This window comes from Apis cerana, linkage group LG1 (assembly GCF_029169275.1).
Source record: "Apis cerana isolate GH-2021 linkage group LG1, AcerK_1.0, whole genome shotgun sequence".
In the NCBI taxonomy this organism is placed as follows: domain Eukaryota; kingdom Metazoa; phylum Arthropoda; class Insecta; order Hymenoptera; family Apidae; genus Apis; species Apis cerana.
The window spans coordinates 14,082,734-14,105,533 of record NC_083852.1 but is presented as its reverse complement, the minus strand read 5'-3'; the positions used below and the strand labels follow the sequence as shown (position 1 = coordinate 14,105,533).

Sequence of the window (22,800 nt, the reverse complement as noted above, 5' to 3'; positions counted from 1 at the left end):
ATTTCTGGATATTTCGTACAATTTTAAATTTTTAAGTATTATAAAAATTATTAGTATTGAAGTAAAATGGAATAAATTAAAATAAGACAAATTACATCGAATATAATATTTTCATTAAAAATAAAAAAAAAAATTTTTTTTTATTTACATCATCATCAGTAAAGGATACAATATTATTATAAAAAACAAACAAAAAAATTATTTTGTTTTATTTATTACAGCCCTTTGGTTATGATATCAAATTTAATACAAAATAAAAATTTATTTTTATAAAAATAACTATTAACGAAACGCATTAACAAAAATATTTTTTTTCGTTTAATTAAGACACTTTAATTATAATATCATATTTAATATTAATTAAAATCATATCATCATAATAATATACATAATATCATATTTAAATTAATATTATAATATCAAAGTAAAATTAAATAAAAAATTAATCATTCACATATCAAAATCTGCATCAACGCATTCGTGTTTAAAGTTTATAAATACAGGATTCACATTTCTTCATTTTTATTGTTTAAAAATTTTTTTTATTTTTTATTTTTTTTTTTTTTTTCATTTCGTAGCTTTCATTGATACTTCCAATATTGAAAGAGGACACCATAATAATAAATAAAATATAAGAAAAGAATATAACTCAATTATATAACTCAATATATAACTCAATTATGAAATATTCTATAATTGAACCACTATTGAGAATCCATATTTGAAATTTTAGAAAGTTAAAAACATGATTTCTGTTTTAAAAAGCACAAACATATTTTTATAAATATTTATGAATATTATAAATTATATTACATTACATTAATAATAAAAATCAAAACAAAGAAACACGATAAAACATCTTGAATATTTTTCTATTATACACGATTGTCATATCACTCACTCAGCTCATAACTTGTATGATTTCGTAAGACTGAGGCAAATTATAATGCTTTTATCAATATTTATTTGTTAGATTTTTAATGTAGCATTAGATATATTATTCCGTATTTAGCTATTTTCCTCTACTTTTCTCTAAAATATAAAAACATTTTTTCACGTCAATTGATATTTTTTGTTTGAGAAAAATTAATTTGTAACAAGATTTCAAATATATCCAAATTTCTTTCAATATTATGTTATTTTTTGAATGATTATTACGTCGCAGCATTTTCATTACTTGAATTAGCTCTGATTCTTTGTTTGAAAAAATATGATATTTATATGATATTTAATAATATAATATAATATTTCACTAATAACATTTATATCGATCATATAAAATATATGCAATATGAAATGTAACGTATTTGCATGAAATTCTGCGGACTATTTATTAAATTAAAAGTAATTTAATTTCATGCGCTAGATGAAACGAAATTTAAGATAAGAACCGTTTTCATTTAGTGCAAAATTAAATTTCCTTATAACTTGGAAAATAAACTTTCACGAAAATTTCAACTTTTGCGTTCTTTTTTAGTCTCTAAAACCATTCCTCGAATTTTCTACTTATTTCACTTTCGAACACTCTGTATGGATCGAAGAAGAAGTAAAAACGGGTATATAGCTGATCTCGCTTTAACGAGCCTGTCCCCCATCGCGTCGGGGTCTCGTTGCCTGCTTTGAAACCGATGCCACGAAAAGTTTTATCCCTCCATCGAAAACCACCGGGCAAACTTCTTCGCCGAGTTAGACCGAGCGGAGAACCCACTCTTGGCCTTTTCACCTGGACGCTGCTGTTTTTTTTATTCCTCGTGAAAACTCCGATTTATCCGGAGTTCCTTCTCTTTCCTTCAACTCGAAAACATCGCGACACGGGATAGAGTTTTCCCGGTAATCGATTCCGTCCTACGCTCGAGGTACTTCCTATTCTATTTACTCGTTCTCTATCGTAACACCGTGTCGACCGAATAATACGAGGATATTAGCGCAAAGGAAAGTCGCGTTTATGCTTTTTTTTTCTTTCATTCGAAAATCTTTTAGAGACAGTCCACGTGTCGAAATGGCGCGCTCAACATTTTATTAACTAAGATTTATTTAAATAGATAAGTAATTTGCTAAAACTCTGGTTCTCAATCGTTTTTGTAATTGTTGAATAACCTGTTTTATTCGGAAATCTTTTCTTATTCGGTATAATAAAAGAAAGAAAGAAAAATATCCGAAAGTTTTAATTAGCTTGTTAATTGAAAGAAGTAAAAAATGTTGAATCGATATATAGATTTTAGTATCGCTTTATCATTACTTTCGATGTGAAATTAACTTTTATTATTTGTGATTATTCGCATTGAATGTAACAGGATTAAGCATTATTTTATTTCAAATAAGATAGGAAATAATCATTTGAAATAATTATTCAAATATTTTATTATTTTATGAATAATATGTGGAAAATAATTATTTGTAAAATACCAAGTAATTTGATATAAGATATTGAACCGAATTAATTAATTAATTAATCAAGAATACAGGAACGTGTTTGCTTTTAAAGAATTGTATTTTCTTTTAAAAAAAGTTTGACGCAATTCATCGATCTGCTTTCGTTTTTTTATGTATTTATTTTTTAATAATATCTATATCTATATAGAAATGTGAAGTACTATATGGAAATTAAAATATTTCAGATGCAATTGACGATGTTGACATGATAGAATTAGAAATTATTTGAGATTTTTTTGGAAAAGTATTTGATTGAACAAAAATAAAATAGAAATTATTGCAAATAAATTTTAAATGACAAAAAAATTTAGAGAACAATTATTTGTATGTTCAAATAAACTAATACTAATGATTATTTTAAATGACATGTACACAGATAATATAATATATTATTTTAATGATTATTTTTGAATAATGTTTTGAAATGTAACAAGTATTAAATAAAATAGGAATTGGTTTATTAAGTTCAAGATTTTTAATAAAAGATTATTATAAATTAATATTAACAAAAATTTATTTATGTTTATATATAATATAAACTTTTCTTGTCGTAATATTCGATATGTTATTCCTTCATTTCAATGCAAATTTCACATCTATGGAAATTAATTTTACATCGAAATATGTAAGGTGAATCTTGAACATGATCATTTTAAATAACTCATAAATTATTCATTGCATAAAAAAATATATCACACAATATGATGTAGAAAAAGATATAATTTGATAGTATTAATTTTGTTACAACTAAATATTTAAAGAATATGTGAAAATCAAATTTGTTTCTTTTTAATGAAATAATATATTTGTACTACTAATCATCATTGTTTTCTAAAGAACTATTATTTACAATAATTATTTTAAAAAGTATTATAACTTGAATTTTAATATTATCTTATCTAAATCGTATGAAAAATAAGAAATACGCGATTCGATATTTTTTATTCATACTTTCATACGCGTTAATAACTTTTAAAATAATCGATAACTGAAACATAATTTCTTTTATAAATTGCTATCAGATATTAGAAAAGTAGTTGATATAAACGAAAAATTTACTCAAATCATGAATTTTAATAATAATAATAATAATAATAATCGTAATTAACAAATTAACAATTTACTTTGGTAAATTGAGTACATGAAAAATATATGAATGGTATAAAAATGTAGTAATAAAGGAAAAGAAGATTAAATTAAAAAAATTAGGAATAAAACGTGAAATTAGAAATTAAGTGTGTGTTTTTAGCATAACGATTTGCAAAAAAAAAAAAAAAATCAAATAAATGTGCGGCGAAATTAATACTTCTTGCATACGAATGCACGCAATTATATAATAAGGGAAAACTTTTAATGATCTTGAGAAAAATTTAATAAGTTTAATGAGTTTTAGGATAATGTCGATGTAATTATTTAATATTTTATAAACTGAATTACATTGTTCAATGCGAGAGATATTTTTTTAGATCGACTCTTAAAAGATGAAGGTCAATTTTATTTTTTAAATAACTTTTTAAATATGCGCATAACTATTTCTCATAAAAAAGTATGAAGTCATTTATCCTAAAGAAACCATTAGTTTAAAAGTTATTTTAACTTTAGTGTTGCAAAATTTAATATATAAAAAAGGAATATATAAAGTGGCACTCTTCTATTTAGAAAGCTTTCTTTTTTATACAGAAGTTTTACAAAAATTGAAGTATCTCTTAAACTAATGGTTTTTAATTTATAATTTTTAACTTAGCTTTTCACAAAGAATGAATAGCTGCATCGACTTATGTATTTAAAATATGATTATAAATTTATTTAAAGAAAATTTAATAAAAAAATGTCATCGAGCAATGTATTCTTTTTAATTTTAATTCTAATTTTAAAGGAGAAAAATCTCTAATATCGAGCGACAGGTGCCAATTTTTGTCTAAAATATTTTTCAATATTATTGAATTGATTCCCCGAAAAATTTGATCGATAATGAGACACTCTATATAAGGATTCTAATCGAGGAAGCAGTATTCGAGATGTAAAGTGGAAAAGAGGATTATGAATATTTCAGGATTTTTGAAATCGAAGAACTTCACGAATCGTAGAGTTAATCCGTACGCAAGTATTTCCATTCTTGATAAAAATTATTTTCAACAAAAGTTTCTAGAGGTATAACGAAAGATGTCGCCAGTTTATCCTCGAATTGTTAAAAAAATTCTATTCTAAAATCTGACTTTCCGTTTTCCTCTCGAATTCTTTCACTTCTTCGTGGTTTCGTTCATGATCGATGAAAAATTTGCGAAATTCGACTCCGTGGAACATCACTTCTCCTTTTCTTCCTTCCCTTCCCAAAGATATATAATACCTACTTACACTCGATCGATCGATCGATCTTCGGCCGAGCGATGAAATTCCATCATTTTTTCGAAATTGCGCTCCATCCCGTCCCATACGAAAAGCACTCTCTCGTTTGCAACGAAATTACGAATTAAGTCAATGTTGTCGAGGTTAAGCGCGAAAGAGTTCTCGCTTGGTCAAAGATTTGACAAGGGAAGGATAAAAACTGACCGAGAGGTGACGCAACGCGACAAATTCGCGACGAAGAAAACTCGAATGATCGTAAGTGCGCTCGTCGGATCGCGCTCGTGTCATTGAATAGCGTTTTAACGACTGGATCGATAATGATTATATTATATAAGTATAGATCGCGATTTAAGCGACATTGGGCTCGCCAGATGGGTCGCTTATATTCCACGCCAATCGATCGTGCGCGCCCCTTACGAGTGTGTACAGCTCGAGTTTCTTCGAAGCAGACGTTGATGATTTATAGAACAATCCGCAATCCGGTACATCCAATTCTTATCTCAATTACCGAAGCTTTAAATCTTGAAAATGAGATTTCGTATAAGTACCAGATGTATCTGCACTGACACGATAAATTTCTGTTTTTTCAAATGCGACAGAGATCAATCTGGACATTGTATCAATCAGTTGTAATAATCCTCTCTGATTTTTGTATTTGTATTTTTTATTTCTTTTTTTTTGTTAAAAATATTAGAAAAAACATTTTCTCTTTTTCTTTAATAGCAGCGAAAGTAAAGTTTGATTTCATTAAGAAACTTTTTTTCTTACTTCTGTTTCCATACATGCGAAGTTTGATAGATGACAAGATAAATAATTAATGGAAGTGATCGACGAGTCTGAAATATGCGTCAGAATTTACGGCTGCTTATAGACAGATAATCTCATCTGCTTGCAAGATGTATTTAGTCGATATCGTAAGCATCATAATGCTGTATATGCATATCCAATCGAAACGAGCTATCTTCTAAACGGTTAAAAATAGAAAAAAAATGTAGATGAAAATTAAACGTTATTTAATGAAGCATTTTCCAGATTCATCAAAATGCATAAAACTACGCAAATTTATATCGAGATTACGCTTGAATACCTTCGTTTAATTTTAATTTACATTTTTTTCTATTTATAATTAATTTGGAAGATATAATTTATTCTAGCTTCGTGGGGCGTTCTGTATACACGTTGAATGCGTGTCGCTTATATAAAATTCTTATTTTAACTTTTCTCAAAAACTTGTTCTAATTTTAACAATATCATTATATATATATATATTTTAAAGAACTTTGTTTCATTGCTAAAGCAAGATTTCAATTAGGAAAATTCAAGAAATAAAATATTAATATAGAAAAAAATCTATATAAAATCGTATAACCAGTGAAATTGAATATATTATATATATTTTTATATTTTAATTAAAAAATCATTATTTGTTTTTCATTACATTGAAGCGTTCATTGAAATTATGAAATTATTTTTTCATAAAATATATATATTTTGATTTAATAAGTTTATTGTGTTTTTATGTATTTTAATTATCTTGTTTTTAATTATTTTTAAAAGTATATCACAGCGACTTAATAATCAATAAGTCATATAAAGATATCTATTAATATTTGCTATATTTCTAAATATTAGAATAGTTAAAATTAGACATTATTTAAAATATATTCTTTAACGAATATTATAAATTATTGTGTAAATAGAATCTATATTATTGTTAAATAAAATTTCTTAATATTATATCTGATAATATGTTTTTTTTTTGAACAAAATTATAATAAAAATTTCGTATTTTCAAATATCAAAATTATTCGTCGTACTTGCGTCATTTACTTTGAAAATTGTTGCCAGTTATTTTCACCTTTGTTTTAATTATAAATAATAGATTCATATGTTTTTACAAAGCACAATTCGCTTATAATTAAAATCGGCATACAATTATACTTCGAACTATAGTTGTTAATGCAATGATAATATAATGTAATGTAATGATATTACATTTTTTCCATAACGTATACATAAATCGTAACAAATGAAAAATCTTACCTATTTAAATCAAGGCCAACATATTGCATAATGTTTTAATTCTATAACGCAAAATAAAACGAAGAGAAAATTATTAATAATTTTATTATTAATATTAAATGTTGAGTTTGAATTTTTTAATTATTATTTTATATTTATTCATTATGAAAGTATTTAATTATACAATTTGTTTTATAAATTAAAAAGTTATTTTATTATTTTTTATTATTTCATTAAAATGTTTACTTTTTTCTTTATTTTGATAAAAATTAAAAATATAAAATTTCTTCTCTTTATTTCTAAAGAGGTTGAGTTAGATTAGATTCTCTACATCCAAACATTTTAAATCTAGTTTAAGTTGTTTAATTGCCAGTCGACAACTGTTGGCTGAAACTTCATTTAAAGTAATCATGGGAAAGATACTGCATTAGAAAAGACGCTGCATAATTAAATCGGAAAGAGATGTTGAACTATTATATAACAGGTTATCAAATTTGTTTCGATAATCGTTATCATTAAATATAAAGAAAAATATATATCAATTTAAAAAAAATGACGACATTTCACGATAATCATTGTAAATTAAAAAATTTGATGTGATCATCATACTGCTTTCAAAAAATAATTAAACTTTTTTATTCTTTTTTAAAATCTATTAGTTATAAGAAAAATTAGGAATTAATTAGCGAATATTAATGAATGTGTAATGGAATATAAATAAATAATAATAAAAAATAAGAAAATAAATCAAAACAAATTGTAGTATTTCATACATTTCATTTCTATAAAATATTTATTCTATGTAAAATATCTCTTAATAAAATTATTAACAATATCGGAAAATTATTGAGAAAACTTATGTTACGAAACTTTAACACAGCGTTAATTAATTTATCAATTTGTCAATCTCTTCTGCAGTTATTCAAATCAATACCAGTGCTTTTCTTTGCAATTATATACGAGATTTACAAAATGTTTAATTCTGTCTGAATTTTAATCATAAACTACTTTGTTTTTCTTCAAACAAGTATTTTTTGGGATGCATAATGTAATAATTAATTTTTTTACCAAAATAAAAATCATCAAGTTTTTTAATTTTTATAGTATTTGATCATATGATTCGAAATCTTTGATGTTTAGTAAAAAAGACGTATTAAGATATGTATTAAAATTTAATAATTATCAAGATAGTGAAAAATGAATAAAAAATAAAATTTTATGGCCGACTCGGTCTCCAACATCATTTGATCAATCAATTTCTGCTAGAACATTTAAAAAATGACATTCGTGAACGACCTATGACATTCGAAGATATGAAGAATCGCATCGCAGGGCGCATCATATTATAATATATTATAATATATAATTCTTGCGCATATGTCAATCGCATTAGTTGATCGCTATACATATTAATTATAGTAGTTAGCATTTTGAACATTATTTAAATTAAAAATCAATTAAAAAATAATCTCGAATTATATTTTTTATCTCTTGTATTTTTTAACTCCTTTTATTCTTACTCAACCATTTAACATTCTTTCGAATCGTATAGTTAAATGATAAAAAACTTTGAGTTTTATTAGAATTAATCTCGGTAAAAAAGGAATGTATAAAAAATTAATCATTATATTTATGCTTCTTTTAATATTAAAAAACTTTGTTGTTTAAAACATTTTCTTTCAGATAGCCGAGTTAAATGAGCCTGAAGTTTAATATTTGTTTCACATCACGTCATGTTTAAAAAAAAAAGATGATTAGAGCACGTTCTATCAATATGAAAATATTAGAATGCATCCTAGCTGTTTTTCGAATAATTGGTCGTCTTTCATTGTTTCTGGTCATTTTTTCCCTTTGTTCAGTGTTTTTGACAAGTACATCGATAGATTTGCTAAAAAAATGTATTATTCATGAATGCATAAATCTTTCTTTTTATATTAAAAGGATTTTCATGGAAAGAGATTAATGAATATGAATAAACTAAGTGTTTCGAATCAACAAAATCAAGCGAATAAAGTTTTTTTTTCGAAAAAATGAATAAAAATATAAAATATTCTTCCAATTTTCGAACGATTTCTTCTTTTAATGCTAAAATAAAAGTTTTAAAATAACTGGAACGATATTCTTAAAATTGATAAAAATTACTATTTTGGCAAAATAGATCTTTTATCGCGTGACTTTCGATTAGACTAAGAGCAGTGAATGGCGTTCGTGATGAAATAAGATTTTAATGTATAATTTCGTTTAATTTATTCAATAGACAGGAAAATCCCATTAGTGCACGAAAATACTTATTATGAATGGCAAGAATAATTAACTAAAGTAAAAAAAAAAAAAAAAAATTTTAAAAATAGATATGAAATTGAAAAATAGCATAATTTTAAAACGCAATTTTTAAACGAAATACAAATTTACAATTTTATATCCATATATACATATAATTTAATGAATCGAAGGCACGCTCGAAAACGTCTGAGATAATTTGCATTTGAATCGAAATACAGATTGTTGATTGAATATCGAACTATAGATTGAAAAATGCTCCTTGTAGAGACGACTTAAACAAATTTATGAAAATCATATTTTTTTCGTGGATGCATATTTTTTGTTGACATCTCTTTCTCGATTGGTCGTGGTTTCGCAATCTTTTCGTGGATAAAAAGGGCTGGTGACATACTGATGTATATCAGTATACATATATGTGTTTGGACATTTTGTATCTCATTTATCTGTCAAATGTGCAAACTGAATCATAATTATGATTCTATTTTTCAACACACAGAGAAGAAGACAGAAAAGAATCATGTTACTTTTCTTATTCAGAATGCTGTACAGAATTTCCCTTCTAGCATGATCCCTTCAAATAATTGGTAAATTTGTTTTATGAAAAAATGTTTCATATAAAAAAATTATATTTAAAGGAACAGAATTATAATATGATATGATATTAATTTTTTCCAATTGAAAATCAAATTTGTTTTTTTATGGAATTATATATTTTTTTAATAAATTAATGCAGATTTTATTATTATATATATATTATTATTCAAAACTACATAAGTAAGCTACATAAAGTAAAAAATTATTTTAACGAATATAAGATATTTTAATGAATTGTAAAATTTGAATTTTTTTTTTAAAATTTATCATATAAAAGACAAGGATATTTCTTTATTTATATTTTTTTTTGTAAAATCGCTTTAGCTGGCTAAGAAGTTTTTATTTTATATGGAATAATATTCTGCGTCAATTAAAAAATTATTAAAAAATACATGACTCTATTTAAAAAAACGAATTTGATCTTTTTGCAAATTTGCAAAAAAATTAACAACACCATATAATATTTTTTTCTACAGTATGTTTCTCTACTTTTGTATAAAATATTTTTTCACGAAACGAATAATTTACGAATAATTATTTGGAATTATGAGACTCATTTTATGTGTTTTTCAAAAAAATTAATAATATCGTATAATATTTTTTTCTACAGTATGTTTCCTTTTTTGCTTTCGTATGGAATATTTTTTCATCAAAACGAATAATTTACGAATTAGTTAGAGTTACGTTATGAGACGCATTTTATAACTTTATTGATAACTCTTTTTTATGGCGACTGATTAATCTTACCTTAACGTGTTCATGCTTCTTACGTAACTTCGGAAATAAGCATATATATCAATTTTTTCATTAGCTGTGCATTTATATTAATCGTAACGAAGAACATTTTGAATATTATGTAAATTAAAAATTAATTAAAAATCATCAAACATTATTAATTTTTGATTTTATACTTTTTTACTTAATATCGAACATTCTTCGAAATCTTAGAATCAAATATTACATATTATCATTAACAAACTTATCAAAAAATTAATCGTTATATATGATATGAAACAATTTTTATTTGGAAGATTTTTTAATAAAAATTTACAGAAAAATACCAATCTTCGATTTTATTAATATGTTGAATTTTTTAATATGTTATCTAGATCATTATGAATAGTGTTGAATAGAATAATGAAGATATTACTTGCCATCGTTTATTAAAAAGTTATTAACTTAATTCAAATATACAAATCAATTGACATACATTCATGAAATCAGAAATTAAGTAAAATCTTGTTTAACATCAATTAATTCTAATTTTTAATCTCACTTCAAATCAAAATCAAATAAAAATTCATTTAACTAGCTAATCTAAACTGTTTGTATTTGTATTTAGGTTAGTTTTCTTAATCTGGCCGCCACGAGACCATTGTAGTAATTGTAGCAATCGTAGCAATAAACCTGATTAAAACTAATCCAATCTACGCTAATCTAAACTATTTCCAAGAAAAGTTGTCGTTAATAACAATTTTTTAATTAACAACGACCACGAAATAAAATAAAATTTTCGCAATATAATTCAAACCGATGATGTATTAAAATTATCAAAAAGATCATGATTCTTGTAAATAATTACCCATCTTTTATACGACGAATAATTTACAAGTGAATTACAGTTGAATGGCACACAGTTAAATGATTCATCTTGTATACACGTGTAACTTAATTTTCCTTAATTTGTAACTCCGAACTCGTAACAGGTCGGTTTGTTATCGCAATAAGAATAAGAAATAAGATATTCGATCGATATGGAAGAGGAAACGTTAGCATTCCGGTCGGTAAACAGGGAAAGACAAGGATGAAGAAGCGCGTGACCGAAGAAGCCGGCCGAGCCCGATGAATGAACGCCGCCGCGTAGTTGGCGTATACGCGTGTATTACGCGCGATCGCGATGCGTGTCGCGGTGCGTGTCGTGAGCAATGAGCGCGCGCGCGAATCAATGGACGAATTCAAGTCGCGTATTTTCGCCTCTGCGTCATGGAATCCAACACCGCCGTCGTTCATTAATGATACTTTGCGAAATCGTGATTCCCATCCAGATTGGAATGGAACGTAATATAACCACCAACCCCTGTTTCGTTCCTATATCTATATCTTTCTCGGCAAATGCCTCGACCGATAGTCGAGTGAAAATTCCACGATTACCGCATCGATCGATCTTTGAATATTTTCCGAATCGTATACCGGACCGCGTTCGCGAAACAGTAGTGGATTTGTTAATACATCTAGGAACGGAGAAAGAACGATTGGACTCGTCGAAATCAATTGTGGTGACTTTTTCATTCAATTTTATTCTTTCTTTTCCCCGACAAATCTCCACCGACAGTTGTTTTCTCGTGATTACCTGAAAATCTTATAAAGTTGTGCGCGTGCTTTGTTTCCACTAAAATCACGGAATTACGCGATTCGCTTCTATCGATCGTGTATTTGTTCGACATCGGGGAAAACCATCTTGCTTTCTTTTTATACAATTCTCGATCTTGCTATTCACGTCCGTTTTTCGCATACAGTTACGTGCAAAAGTTTTCGATTAATCGGAACTTTTTTCCGCTTTATATTCCAAAAGTGAAAAGTTGAAATAAATTTTGGCTGATATTAGCTGAAAGAATATGACAAATGAAAAGAAAAAAAATACATTATATTTATTATTTTATGTATCCGTACTTATTTATAAAATTAATAAATTTGTTTGTGCAAAACTTAATCTTTAATTAAATCTAGTATTATAATAGTATAAATCTTTATTGGAAAGAAAGCAATATTTTATTATAATTAATATAATCATTTTGTTACGGATTCTTCGCGTAATGCTTCATCAACACACGTCAAAGTTGATTATAAACGACAATTAGCCTTCAAAAATATAAGTTTTCATCTGATTTGCTGAATCCAAGTAAATATTAATTCAAATGAGCAATTTATAAAGGAAGTTGAAACAACACGTAAATAAATTTAAAAATCGAAATAAAAGAATTATTCGAAATTTTAAAAGAAGAACGAAATGAAATTCTTTTAAATCTTATTTCCAAATTAATCGACTCCATATTACGATGCTATGCTGTCGTTATAAATAATACACAATAACAAAATATTAATAGTAATTTGCGACAAATAATAGGTTAATTCAATTTATATCATAAGATCTGTTCTATTTTTTTATCTAATATTAGTGAAAATTTTTTTGGATATCGCTTTCTCTCAAAATATAAAAAAGAAAAAAAAAAGAAAATATAACAAACTGAAAATTTTTAGATGCAACTGTACGTTCTATCTAGTTTGTTTTTTATTTCGAAATAGCATAAGATAAAAAAGTTCCCAGACATATCACTGGTCAAATGAATTATCGTGTGAAAACAAAGAACAAAGAATAATATCGATACGAATTTCGATATTTGAGCAATGAGCAACATTGCGCTTTTTCACTGAGTGTATATCTATCTATATTTCCATAATATTGTTGATGGCGTAACGCCACGATGTTGGAAATCCAACACGCGTAGTTTTTTTATTTTTCTTTTTTTTTTAAACAAGAAAAATGAATTGACAACCATCGAACCGTATCTCCAACATCCGAATAAATAGAGGAGAGTCGTGCAATACCGATCGTTCTAAGTTTTTTCGTTTTATCGCGATGGAATGATGGAATCGGTAAGAATTAAAATTTTAAAGAGATGTTTTTAATATAAATAGAACTTTTATCTAATAAAAAGAGGGAAATTATTTTTGTAAAATTCAACAACGAGAATAAATATTTAATTATTAAATTAAAAATAAAAAATTTTTAATTTATAGAAAACGAAAAATTATAATTCAATCAATTATTTATTTTATATTATAAATGTAGATAATTAATAATGTTATTAAAGAGATATGTAGAACAAATATGTGATATAAAAGATTTTCGTTTAAACTTATTTGTTACAAATAAAATAATTGATATTTTCTTAATCCACGTACATGCGTTTAAAATTCATACTGTATCCAATTTTATTTTAGAATTTCTGTTAAAAAAAAATACTTAATAAGAAAATATTAAATGAACATCTTCTAATTTAATTTAATTTGTCAACAAGTTGAACTTAAAATTAATATTTTTTATTATATTGGATAGATTAGAGATTAATATATATCGTGAAATGAAATCATTTACTTAAAAAATAATAAAGTAACTTTCAATATATAGAAAAAAGTAAAAATATATATGATAAACTCTTTAAAATATCGAAAACAATGGAATAAATCATATCTTTACTACACAGAATTATATTTAAATTTATTTGTTATTTCGGTGAAAATAAAATTAATATTTGATTAACAAAAAATAATTTCAATCAGTAAAACAAATGTATCGTTATTTGAAATTATCTGAATCATTATCTGAAAAACAGCATAAATATTATTTAATTTAGGTTTAATTTTTATTCTTCTTTATAATTGAAATATCAAATTTGATTATAATCAAATGATAGCATTAATAATATAATAATAGTTTAAAATTTTATTTTGCTGAAGATATTTAATTGAAAGAATTATTTTCTAATTATTATCACAGATTTCAAAAAATTTCTTAAAATTTCTTATTAATTAACAATTATATAATAACAACTAATTAACATTAAAATATTTATTGTATTTTTGTAGTATATATAAAATATCATTGAAATCAAAAAAAAAATTTTTTTTTAGGCATCCATGCATATTTGAAAGTGTAAATCTATGCTGAAATTGAACTGAAATGTAGAGATATATGCTTTTTTTGCATTAAAAAGTATAGTTATTTTATAAATTTTTTATAAATATTATTAAATGGAATTTACGTAATAATAATGTACATAATGTAATATATATTTTAAAATTTTTAAAAATTATATATACTTAAATTAAATGTTAATATAAATAAATCGTGAATTATATCTAACAAAATAAATATTTGTAAAATTTTAGGAATAAATATCATATTTGGAATTAGTTATTTCATTTTTATTGATTACGTACATATAAAAAGAATTTATTTTAAAACATTCTACTGTCTGATATGAAACCGTGTCAAAATATTTTTTCATAAAATATCAAACATGTTTGAATATTACATTTATATATTGGAACATGTTCTCCAGATATGAATCAAATTTAAACTTCAATATGTATATATTGGGCTATTTTGGATAACATCGTATCTATATGAGTAATAAGAACATTATTATATTTATAAATAATTTTTCTTCCATTTGCTTATGTTTTCTATAATAAATGCAATTTGATTTTGTACATATTCTATGCGTAAAGACAATATAAAATAATAATAAAAACTTAACTTGTCCGAGTTTCTACTGTATTGTGCAATTTTTCTTCGCATCATAAAGATTTTTAATCTTTTATAATCTCCATACAACGTATCAATGATTTACAAGATGACAACGAAGAAAGCGTCGGTTCATCTCTCTATGTCGGCGGAAAATTACAGGAGTGCGCGCATTCAAATTCTTCGAAAGCGAGTATGCGATTCGTCGAGATATCGTCGCAAGCCTTTGGAAAGATGAACAGAGAAGTCTTTCTTTAGCGCGTGACGCGGTGCTTGTTCGTTCGATTATCTTAATCGGCGATAAACGGCTACTTTAATTCATTTCCAGGTACTATCGACTCGAGTGCTTTCTTTTCGATGAATCACAGCTCTGGCACGCGGTGATGTCAATCTTTGCACAGCTGACTGCGAAAAAATACCAACGAAAGCCTCACCTTCGCGAACCAGACGATCCTTCCTCCTCGTCCTTGCATTCTTTCGAGCCATTGCGCTCGACTTTGCCCCGTGGCGCCGAACCAATCGTTTTCATTGCCCCCACCTGACACCTTTGCCTCGACTTTCGTCGACTTTTCGCTAAAATGTTACGGCCCATGAATCCAAAACATGATATGCGCGCGCGGCTAAGAAAAACGTAAATACGATGTCACCTTGCGATTGTGCGAGAAAAAATTAGATTCGGTCTGTTGATCACGAAATACGCAGAATGGTCTCTTCGTCGAGTTAAATATGCTCAGGTGATTAAATAAAAGCAATAAAAATTCTTGCGACTTATCTCTAGAATTCTTGAGAGGCTTCTTCCTGCGTCCAAACACGATCATGATTATAATAGAGTAACGAACGAGTTTTATAGAGTTTTTATTTTATGTTATTCAAATTTATCATCAAAGATATTGTTAACGATAATCTACAAATAAATGATATTTCATTGATTTTTTAAAATATACTAGTAATAAGAATAGAAGTGATTTAAATTAATTGTTAATTGTAACTTCAATTAATTTTTATTTTATTTTTATTGATTTTTTCATTGATATCAATTATTCTCCGTCTTATTATTTAATCCTTGATTATTGATCTATTATTAAATTCATACATATTCAGAACTTATATGTTTAAAAGCTAAATTAGATTCCGTGATCCCATCAGTAGAATTTGTAACTACATGAATGTATTATAAACCAAATTGATTTCTCCTCGGATTGCATTGCTAAATGTAGATACCCTTTAGGAGTTACGAACTTCAATTAATGTGTCAAATTGTGCATACGACGTTTCACGTCCGATACTTTGCGACTACCCCTTAATTTTCTAATTCATGATGTAATTACTTCAGAAAATTGTATCAAATGAATAGATATGAATGAATTGGAGATGCGCTTATAAATTAATTGCGTTCGAATTCCAAAAAGTGAATCATCGAAATATATGTATAAAACATATCGTTCATCAATGGCGTTCCATCTATTTTCTCCCTTTTAACGCAAACGAAGGCAAAGCGGAATATTCGCCTTTTTTATTTGAAAATCAATGACGCATATACGTATATTCTCGCGAGCAGAGTTTTATCGATGCATGAAAAAAAATCACATCTTTCGATATTTTTGTCAAACGCTGCTTTCGTAATAGTTGCTTTTACGAAAGTTATGCGTCATCGAGAGATTTATCAATGTACATATCGCGAATAATTTAATCATCGGTTCGCGTGTGTGAGGAAGTGAGAGGGGAAAAGCAATTTGTAAAAAAGATGGAATAAACGGATAAACGGAAACGAAGAAAAAGAGATTATCGGTGGTCGACGTTTGATGGCAAATTCGTGGTCACAGCTGTTCGAGGATGGAACATTGCCGCCGCTTGAGGCCAGCACCAGTCACGCAGAATCGGTTGTATTAAAACTACGATTGCGATGAGTTTTCATTTAAATTGGGTTTTGAACATGCAACAATTAATTCCATAGATTTTTATGCGAGTGGTTACATTACATGTATTTTCTCTTGTTTACAAAACGCACGAATTCTTGGTTCAATAAATAGAAGTTTGGATGATGAAAAATAGATTATTATTCAATATGTGTACATGAAAATGTTTATATGAAAATTTTGATTAACAAGTATAACTTTTTCAAACAAATTTAATTAATTTATTCATGATTTTTGTAATGTTATTCTACTTACAAGAATAAGTTATTTTATACAACTCAATTGATACAATTGATAACATATTTAACTGTAATTTAGATATTTTAGATTATATTACAAATAATGAATTAATATCTTGATTTCTTAACTTTTATATAGTTTTAAGAATTTTTTTAATTTTATCTAACTGGTATCAAAAGAAATTTTGCTAAATTAAAATTAATTAAAAATTATTTTAGATCCTCAATATTGTCGGGAAAAATAAGTAACTTTATTAAATTATTATCTGCAGATATTTACAAAAATTTAGATTTATTGAAAATAATTGAAAAATTTGCATAAAAAACAAGAAAAAAATTTGTACTTCAATAAAAATAAAATAAATTAATTTTAAATAAATTGGTACAATAATTGAATAATAATAGTTATTTTTTTTTATATATTATATATTATATATTTGTTTTTAAAAAAATATTTATTTCAATGATCTTTTATTTTATATAAAATAAAAATTAAAATATATATATATAAACATTATATCAAATCCTTAATTAAGTAATATTACATTAAGAGCGGTGATATTATTTTTGCACCTGGATGACCAACAACTGTTCATCAGAACGTTTGATCCTCGCTTGGTCAGTCGTCTGTTAAATTCTTTTGTTTAGTTTACGAGCGGCAGCGAAGCGGCTCTTGGGTCAGTTGCCATCTGCTTTCTTGGCAAATTTTTGCAGAATAGGGGTACGAATTTTGAATTGGAATTCGTTAGAACGATTTCCGCTTTTAAAAAAGTATGATTTTTCACATGAATTCACCAAAACGATTTCTGTTTTTCAAATGAATTTTTTTGAAATACTTTAAATGATTTAAATTTGATTTTAATTTAATTCTCTTCTCTTATCTGAAAACTTCAAATAAAAAAGAAAAAATTTAATTAGGAAACTTTATCTTAATTTGAAGGAATATACTTTTCCATTCAAGATATTCTGGATTCCTAATTCTTTAAAATGAAAATTTTTATTTATATGAATATATTGGTTGACTAATGCATATTCTTGAGTAAAATGAGTAAATTGATATATATTTATATTTATATTGTTATACGCGCTATTCCGTTTAACTGGATACGAAATCAAATATTTCATGAAAAATTAAAGTTATCAAAAAAATATTTTAATAAAATTTATTCGATTCGAAATATATTGTATAAAGAATTTTTTTTCAAATCGAATAATAGCGTAGATTTTAAGATCAAGTTAATTTTGTAATAGAATTAATATACTTTAATTTTTAATGTGTTAATCCATTTATCTGCATATTCTTTATAAAAAATTTTTGTTATATCGAAAAACCATTGATTTAAGAGATATTTCAATTTTAAAAATGTGATTTCGTACTATTGAAATTTACAAGAATAAAAAAAATGACAATCTTATGATTAGTTCAACAGAATAATTTTCACACAAACACATAAAAACTAAATACACTGTTTATTTGTAAAAATTATTCCGTTGAATTAGAGCCAATTGATTATTGTTATCTTTCAAATTTTCCTTTTATTTAATAATATCGATTCAACATCTCGTCAAAAATAACTTCAATTAATAAAGAAATAATTTTAACAAAATTTCTCGATTCGATCAAATAATGAGAAAATATGTTTTCAAAAATTATTCTAAACATTAAAATAATTATTTAAATGCTCACAAATCGATTTTTTTTATTATTTTTCAAATTATTAATTATATGAAAAAAATGTTTTAAATAAAATTTATAAGATAATATATTTTATGTTTTATTTTTTTTCTTGTATGACAATTTTTGAAAAAAATCTTAAAAAATTTTCTTAAATTTTTCCTTCATTTTAAAAAGTATGATTGAAGTATGATTTGAATATAATTTGAAATGATTTTTTTATGAATAGAAAATGTATATTTTTTTATGATATTTTGAATTTTAGGCACTTATTTTCTAATTTTTTTCATTTTTTAACAATTTCTTAAATTTAGTTTCTTAAGTTTAGTTTTCTGATAGAAATCTAGGGTTGAGAATTAGAGAAGATTGATTTGAATTTTTCATCAGTTTTTGCAATGTTTCAATTAGACTTATAACTAACGATTATTGAAATGTTATCGATATTCTATCGATAATTTTTAATATATTGATAATATTATTAAAATATTGTTAACAAATAAATAATTGACATTATGTTTTTTCTTATTTAAAGTTATTATTAAGGTTCACAGAAATATATATAATATATATAAAGTTTTAAAACAAATAAATAAATTTTATTGAAAATTATATATTACTTCAGCTATTTCTACTTGTATTATATCTTAATGATATTTTAAATAAATATATCTAAAACTATATATAACTATAATGTGATTAATATAGTCAATAAAATATATCTAAAATATGATTAATTCATAGATAATCATATTAACATAGATATCGTTATCTCTAATAATAATTTTAAATAAGAAAAAATAGGAATTTCAATTATTGCAATCCTTTATCAACACTAATGATATTATTGATAACCTCCTATTATTATCGATATTTATATATATTTATATTACACAACATTAGTTCGAATGAAACGAAAACGCATCCACTATTAACTGTAACCTAAACGCGACAACAACGAATTCAACCGTGTCTGTCTGTAATCTCCATCGCAAAGAAACAACTTTCGCTTGCCACGTGGGTTTCGATAAATCTTGATCTTGTTTTGAGGCGATAGTTTAGCCAATTGTGACTTACCCACGCATCAATTTTAATCTATAATAGCCTTTTTTAATCTATAATAACGTTTTACGTAAGTTAGAGAAACGTAAGTTAAAGTTCGTTTGCATACCATCGATCGAATATAAATAAGTCATAATGAAAAAAATATGATATAATTTTAATTGAAAATTATTTGCAAATCAAGTTTGAGAAATATTTGATATTTGATCATTATATCACAATTAGTACACGATCTATCTGAAAAATAACGAGATTTATTTTTTTTTATATGTTTAAAGAAATTAGACATGTAAAAAAAATATGATATATCGATACTAAATGTCATCGATTAATTGCCATATATCGATGTTATCCGATTATAGTATAATAAAATATGGATGATTATAAAATATATTTTTTTTAAATTTGAATTAAGATTAAAGATAAAAGTTTTATAAGATTTTTATACAATTTTTATTATATATAAATCAATATTTTTTAGGACACTATTTAATAATATAAATTGAATAAGCATACTAGATAATTGATTTTTTTTGTATCAATGTTATATTTTCCTTAGATGAATATCTATATATCGAATTATTCTGACAATATTGATGTTGTGACAAGAAATAAATATTTTTGGATAAAAAAAAATATATATTTTGAATATAAAAACTTGTCAAATAACAAATAAATTTTATTTAAGATTTGATAAAAATAAAAATAATTATGTATTTTACAATGAAAGATAAACACAATCTCAAAATATCTATTTGTTGATGAACATTCTGATTTATTATCAAGAATATAATATATGAAGCAAATAATTTGGCATATTCTTTTAAAGTTTTAAAATGATTCTCTAAATATATCTAAAATCGTCAATTATATAAAAATATCAATGATTTTGATATATTGAATTTCAAATATCAATCGATAAAAATATCGATATATCGATGTATCGTTGCCATCCTCACGCCATTCGATTATTTATATCTTTTTTTAACTTATGTATGCAGTTATGCACATGTATAAATTTTTCATAAACAATTTCAAAAACAATGCAACAAAAATAAACATAATATAAGAATGAAATAATAATATAATTCAGTGAAGTAATAAAATGTTTCTTAATACGTCTCTCACAAAAATATAATAACAATAACAATAATATGATGAAAAGTACAATGCATTGTTGATGCAGTGGCTAAAAAACAAATAGTAATGCTTAGCTATTTATTTGATTTGACTCCCTATGATTATTTCTCGTGTTCAAGAATAATAAAAGGTTAAAAAAAAAAAAAATATCAATGCTACGATAACATTTCAATCATATAAGCAATCGTGACCAAAATACAATAAATCTCTAAAAGTCTATCTTTGCAGTTAGTTGATCGAATACAGTGATGCCGAAAGAATATACTTTATATATGATGAATAAAATGAATGATTTTTGAAGTCTAAATGTTTTTTACGAATTTTTATGAACGATTTTTTACAACTATTATAAATTCTAAAATAAATGACTTTTATTATAATGAATTTCATAAATTTCAAAAATTTTTAATTTATATATAAGAATAGTAAAAAACAAGAATGTGTCATATGTATATCAATGTTGATTTTTTATATTTTGTTTTATATTTTATATTTTGTTATAGTGAAATAAATTTTATATCTAAAATTTAATAAGAATTATTATCACTATTTAATTTATTATTTAAATATGATTCAATATTATAATTTTCTATAAAAATAAAATTTCTTAAATAATATTTTCCTCAAAAATGAAAATATGATTATATTCTGTATTATATTCTGTTTTTCATTGGATCTTTTTATTATTAATTCTATTACTTTTTAGACATGCTATGTATGTATCTATATTGGGAATAGGAAGAGAAATGAGGGCCAGCCGTCGTAATGAGGTTAATCAGCGCAGATGACACGGAAGTTCTGACGATAACAGATATCGTGATAGCTAGGTATATTCATTTTATAAATAAATTAAGCCATATCGGATTGCGAAAAATCTACCAGAAATAAATCGAAAGTCGAGCATTTAAATGATCCCCACATCTTTCATTTTTACAATTTTATCGAATCGAATACCGAATTCTCTTTTTTAAATTACTTCGGACAATTATTTCATTTTTTCGAAATAAGTTTTTTGTCTTTCTAGGCGATATGATTCGATCGCAAATGGAAATTCACGGAAATGGACGTTTATTTTATCTCGGTTGATTAATCAATATATCGAGCAACCGTGTCGACTGCATCGCTTAATCGCATTTATCGTAATCCGTCAGCGTCCCAAACTAGTCGCTTGGCGTCAACTGATCGGTTGCATTCGCTGTCACTATTTCGAATATCGTCGTAATTAATTCTTCGTACAGTGTTGCCGTTCTATTCACCTGAATATGTACGAAGTTGTGAGAATCATATCGTTCTCCTCGACATTTCGACTCGAGACGATATTGAATAAAAATAAATATTGTAAAATAAGACCGAATACATAACCTCGGTAATATATAAAACTTATTTATTTAAAAGAGAAGACGAAGAAAGAACAAAAATCTTACTGGATACACAAATGTATACAAAAGAAAAATTATACACACGCTTGTTAATTCACTCGATGGTTACGTTTAGACTCGATTAGACACGAATTCGGACGAGTTTAGCCGAACTTGGACGAATTAAAAAGAAACAGATATACTGCTTGGAATCAAATGTTCTTATTTCGCGCGCGGATTTAAAAACATTTTAAACGAAAATTTCAAGCTCAGCATCGACTAAACTAATACGATATCCACAATCTGAAATTGGCGTTACATATTACGGAGCAAAATTGTGGCAATCAGATCGAAAAAACGATTGTGTCCATGTTCGAATATGATTGCAATTTATTCAAGACACGTTGCAACGATCAATTTCAAGCAG

The 22,800-nt window shown here is 25.2% G+C and overlaps 1 protein-coding gene and 2 long non-coding RNA genes across 4 annotated transcripts in view; 2 read left to right on the top strand and 1 right to left on the bottom strand.

The window, feature by feature from the left end:
- LOC108003597 (cysteine-rich motor neuron 1 protein) overlaps positions 1-22,800 on the top strand; it is a 262,593-nt gene that overhangs the window by 143,453 nt on the left and 96,340 nt on the right. The window lies entirely within an intron of this gene.
- The window catches only part of LOC133666142 (uncharacterized), a 171,464-nt gene that overhangs the window by 143,454 nt on the left and 5,210 nt on the right, over positions 1-22,800 (bottom strand). The window lies entirely within an intron of this gene.
- LOC133666146 (uncharacterized) lies at positions 20,613-22,795 on the top strand. Its single transcript, XR_009829870.1, has 2 exons — positions 20,613-21,842; positions 22,040-22,795. It is a non-coding gene; the product is annotated as an uncharacterized LOC133666146 (long non-coding RNA).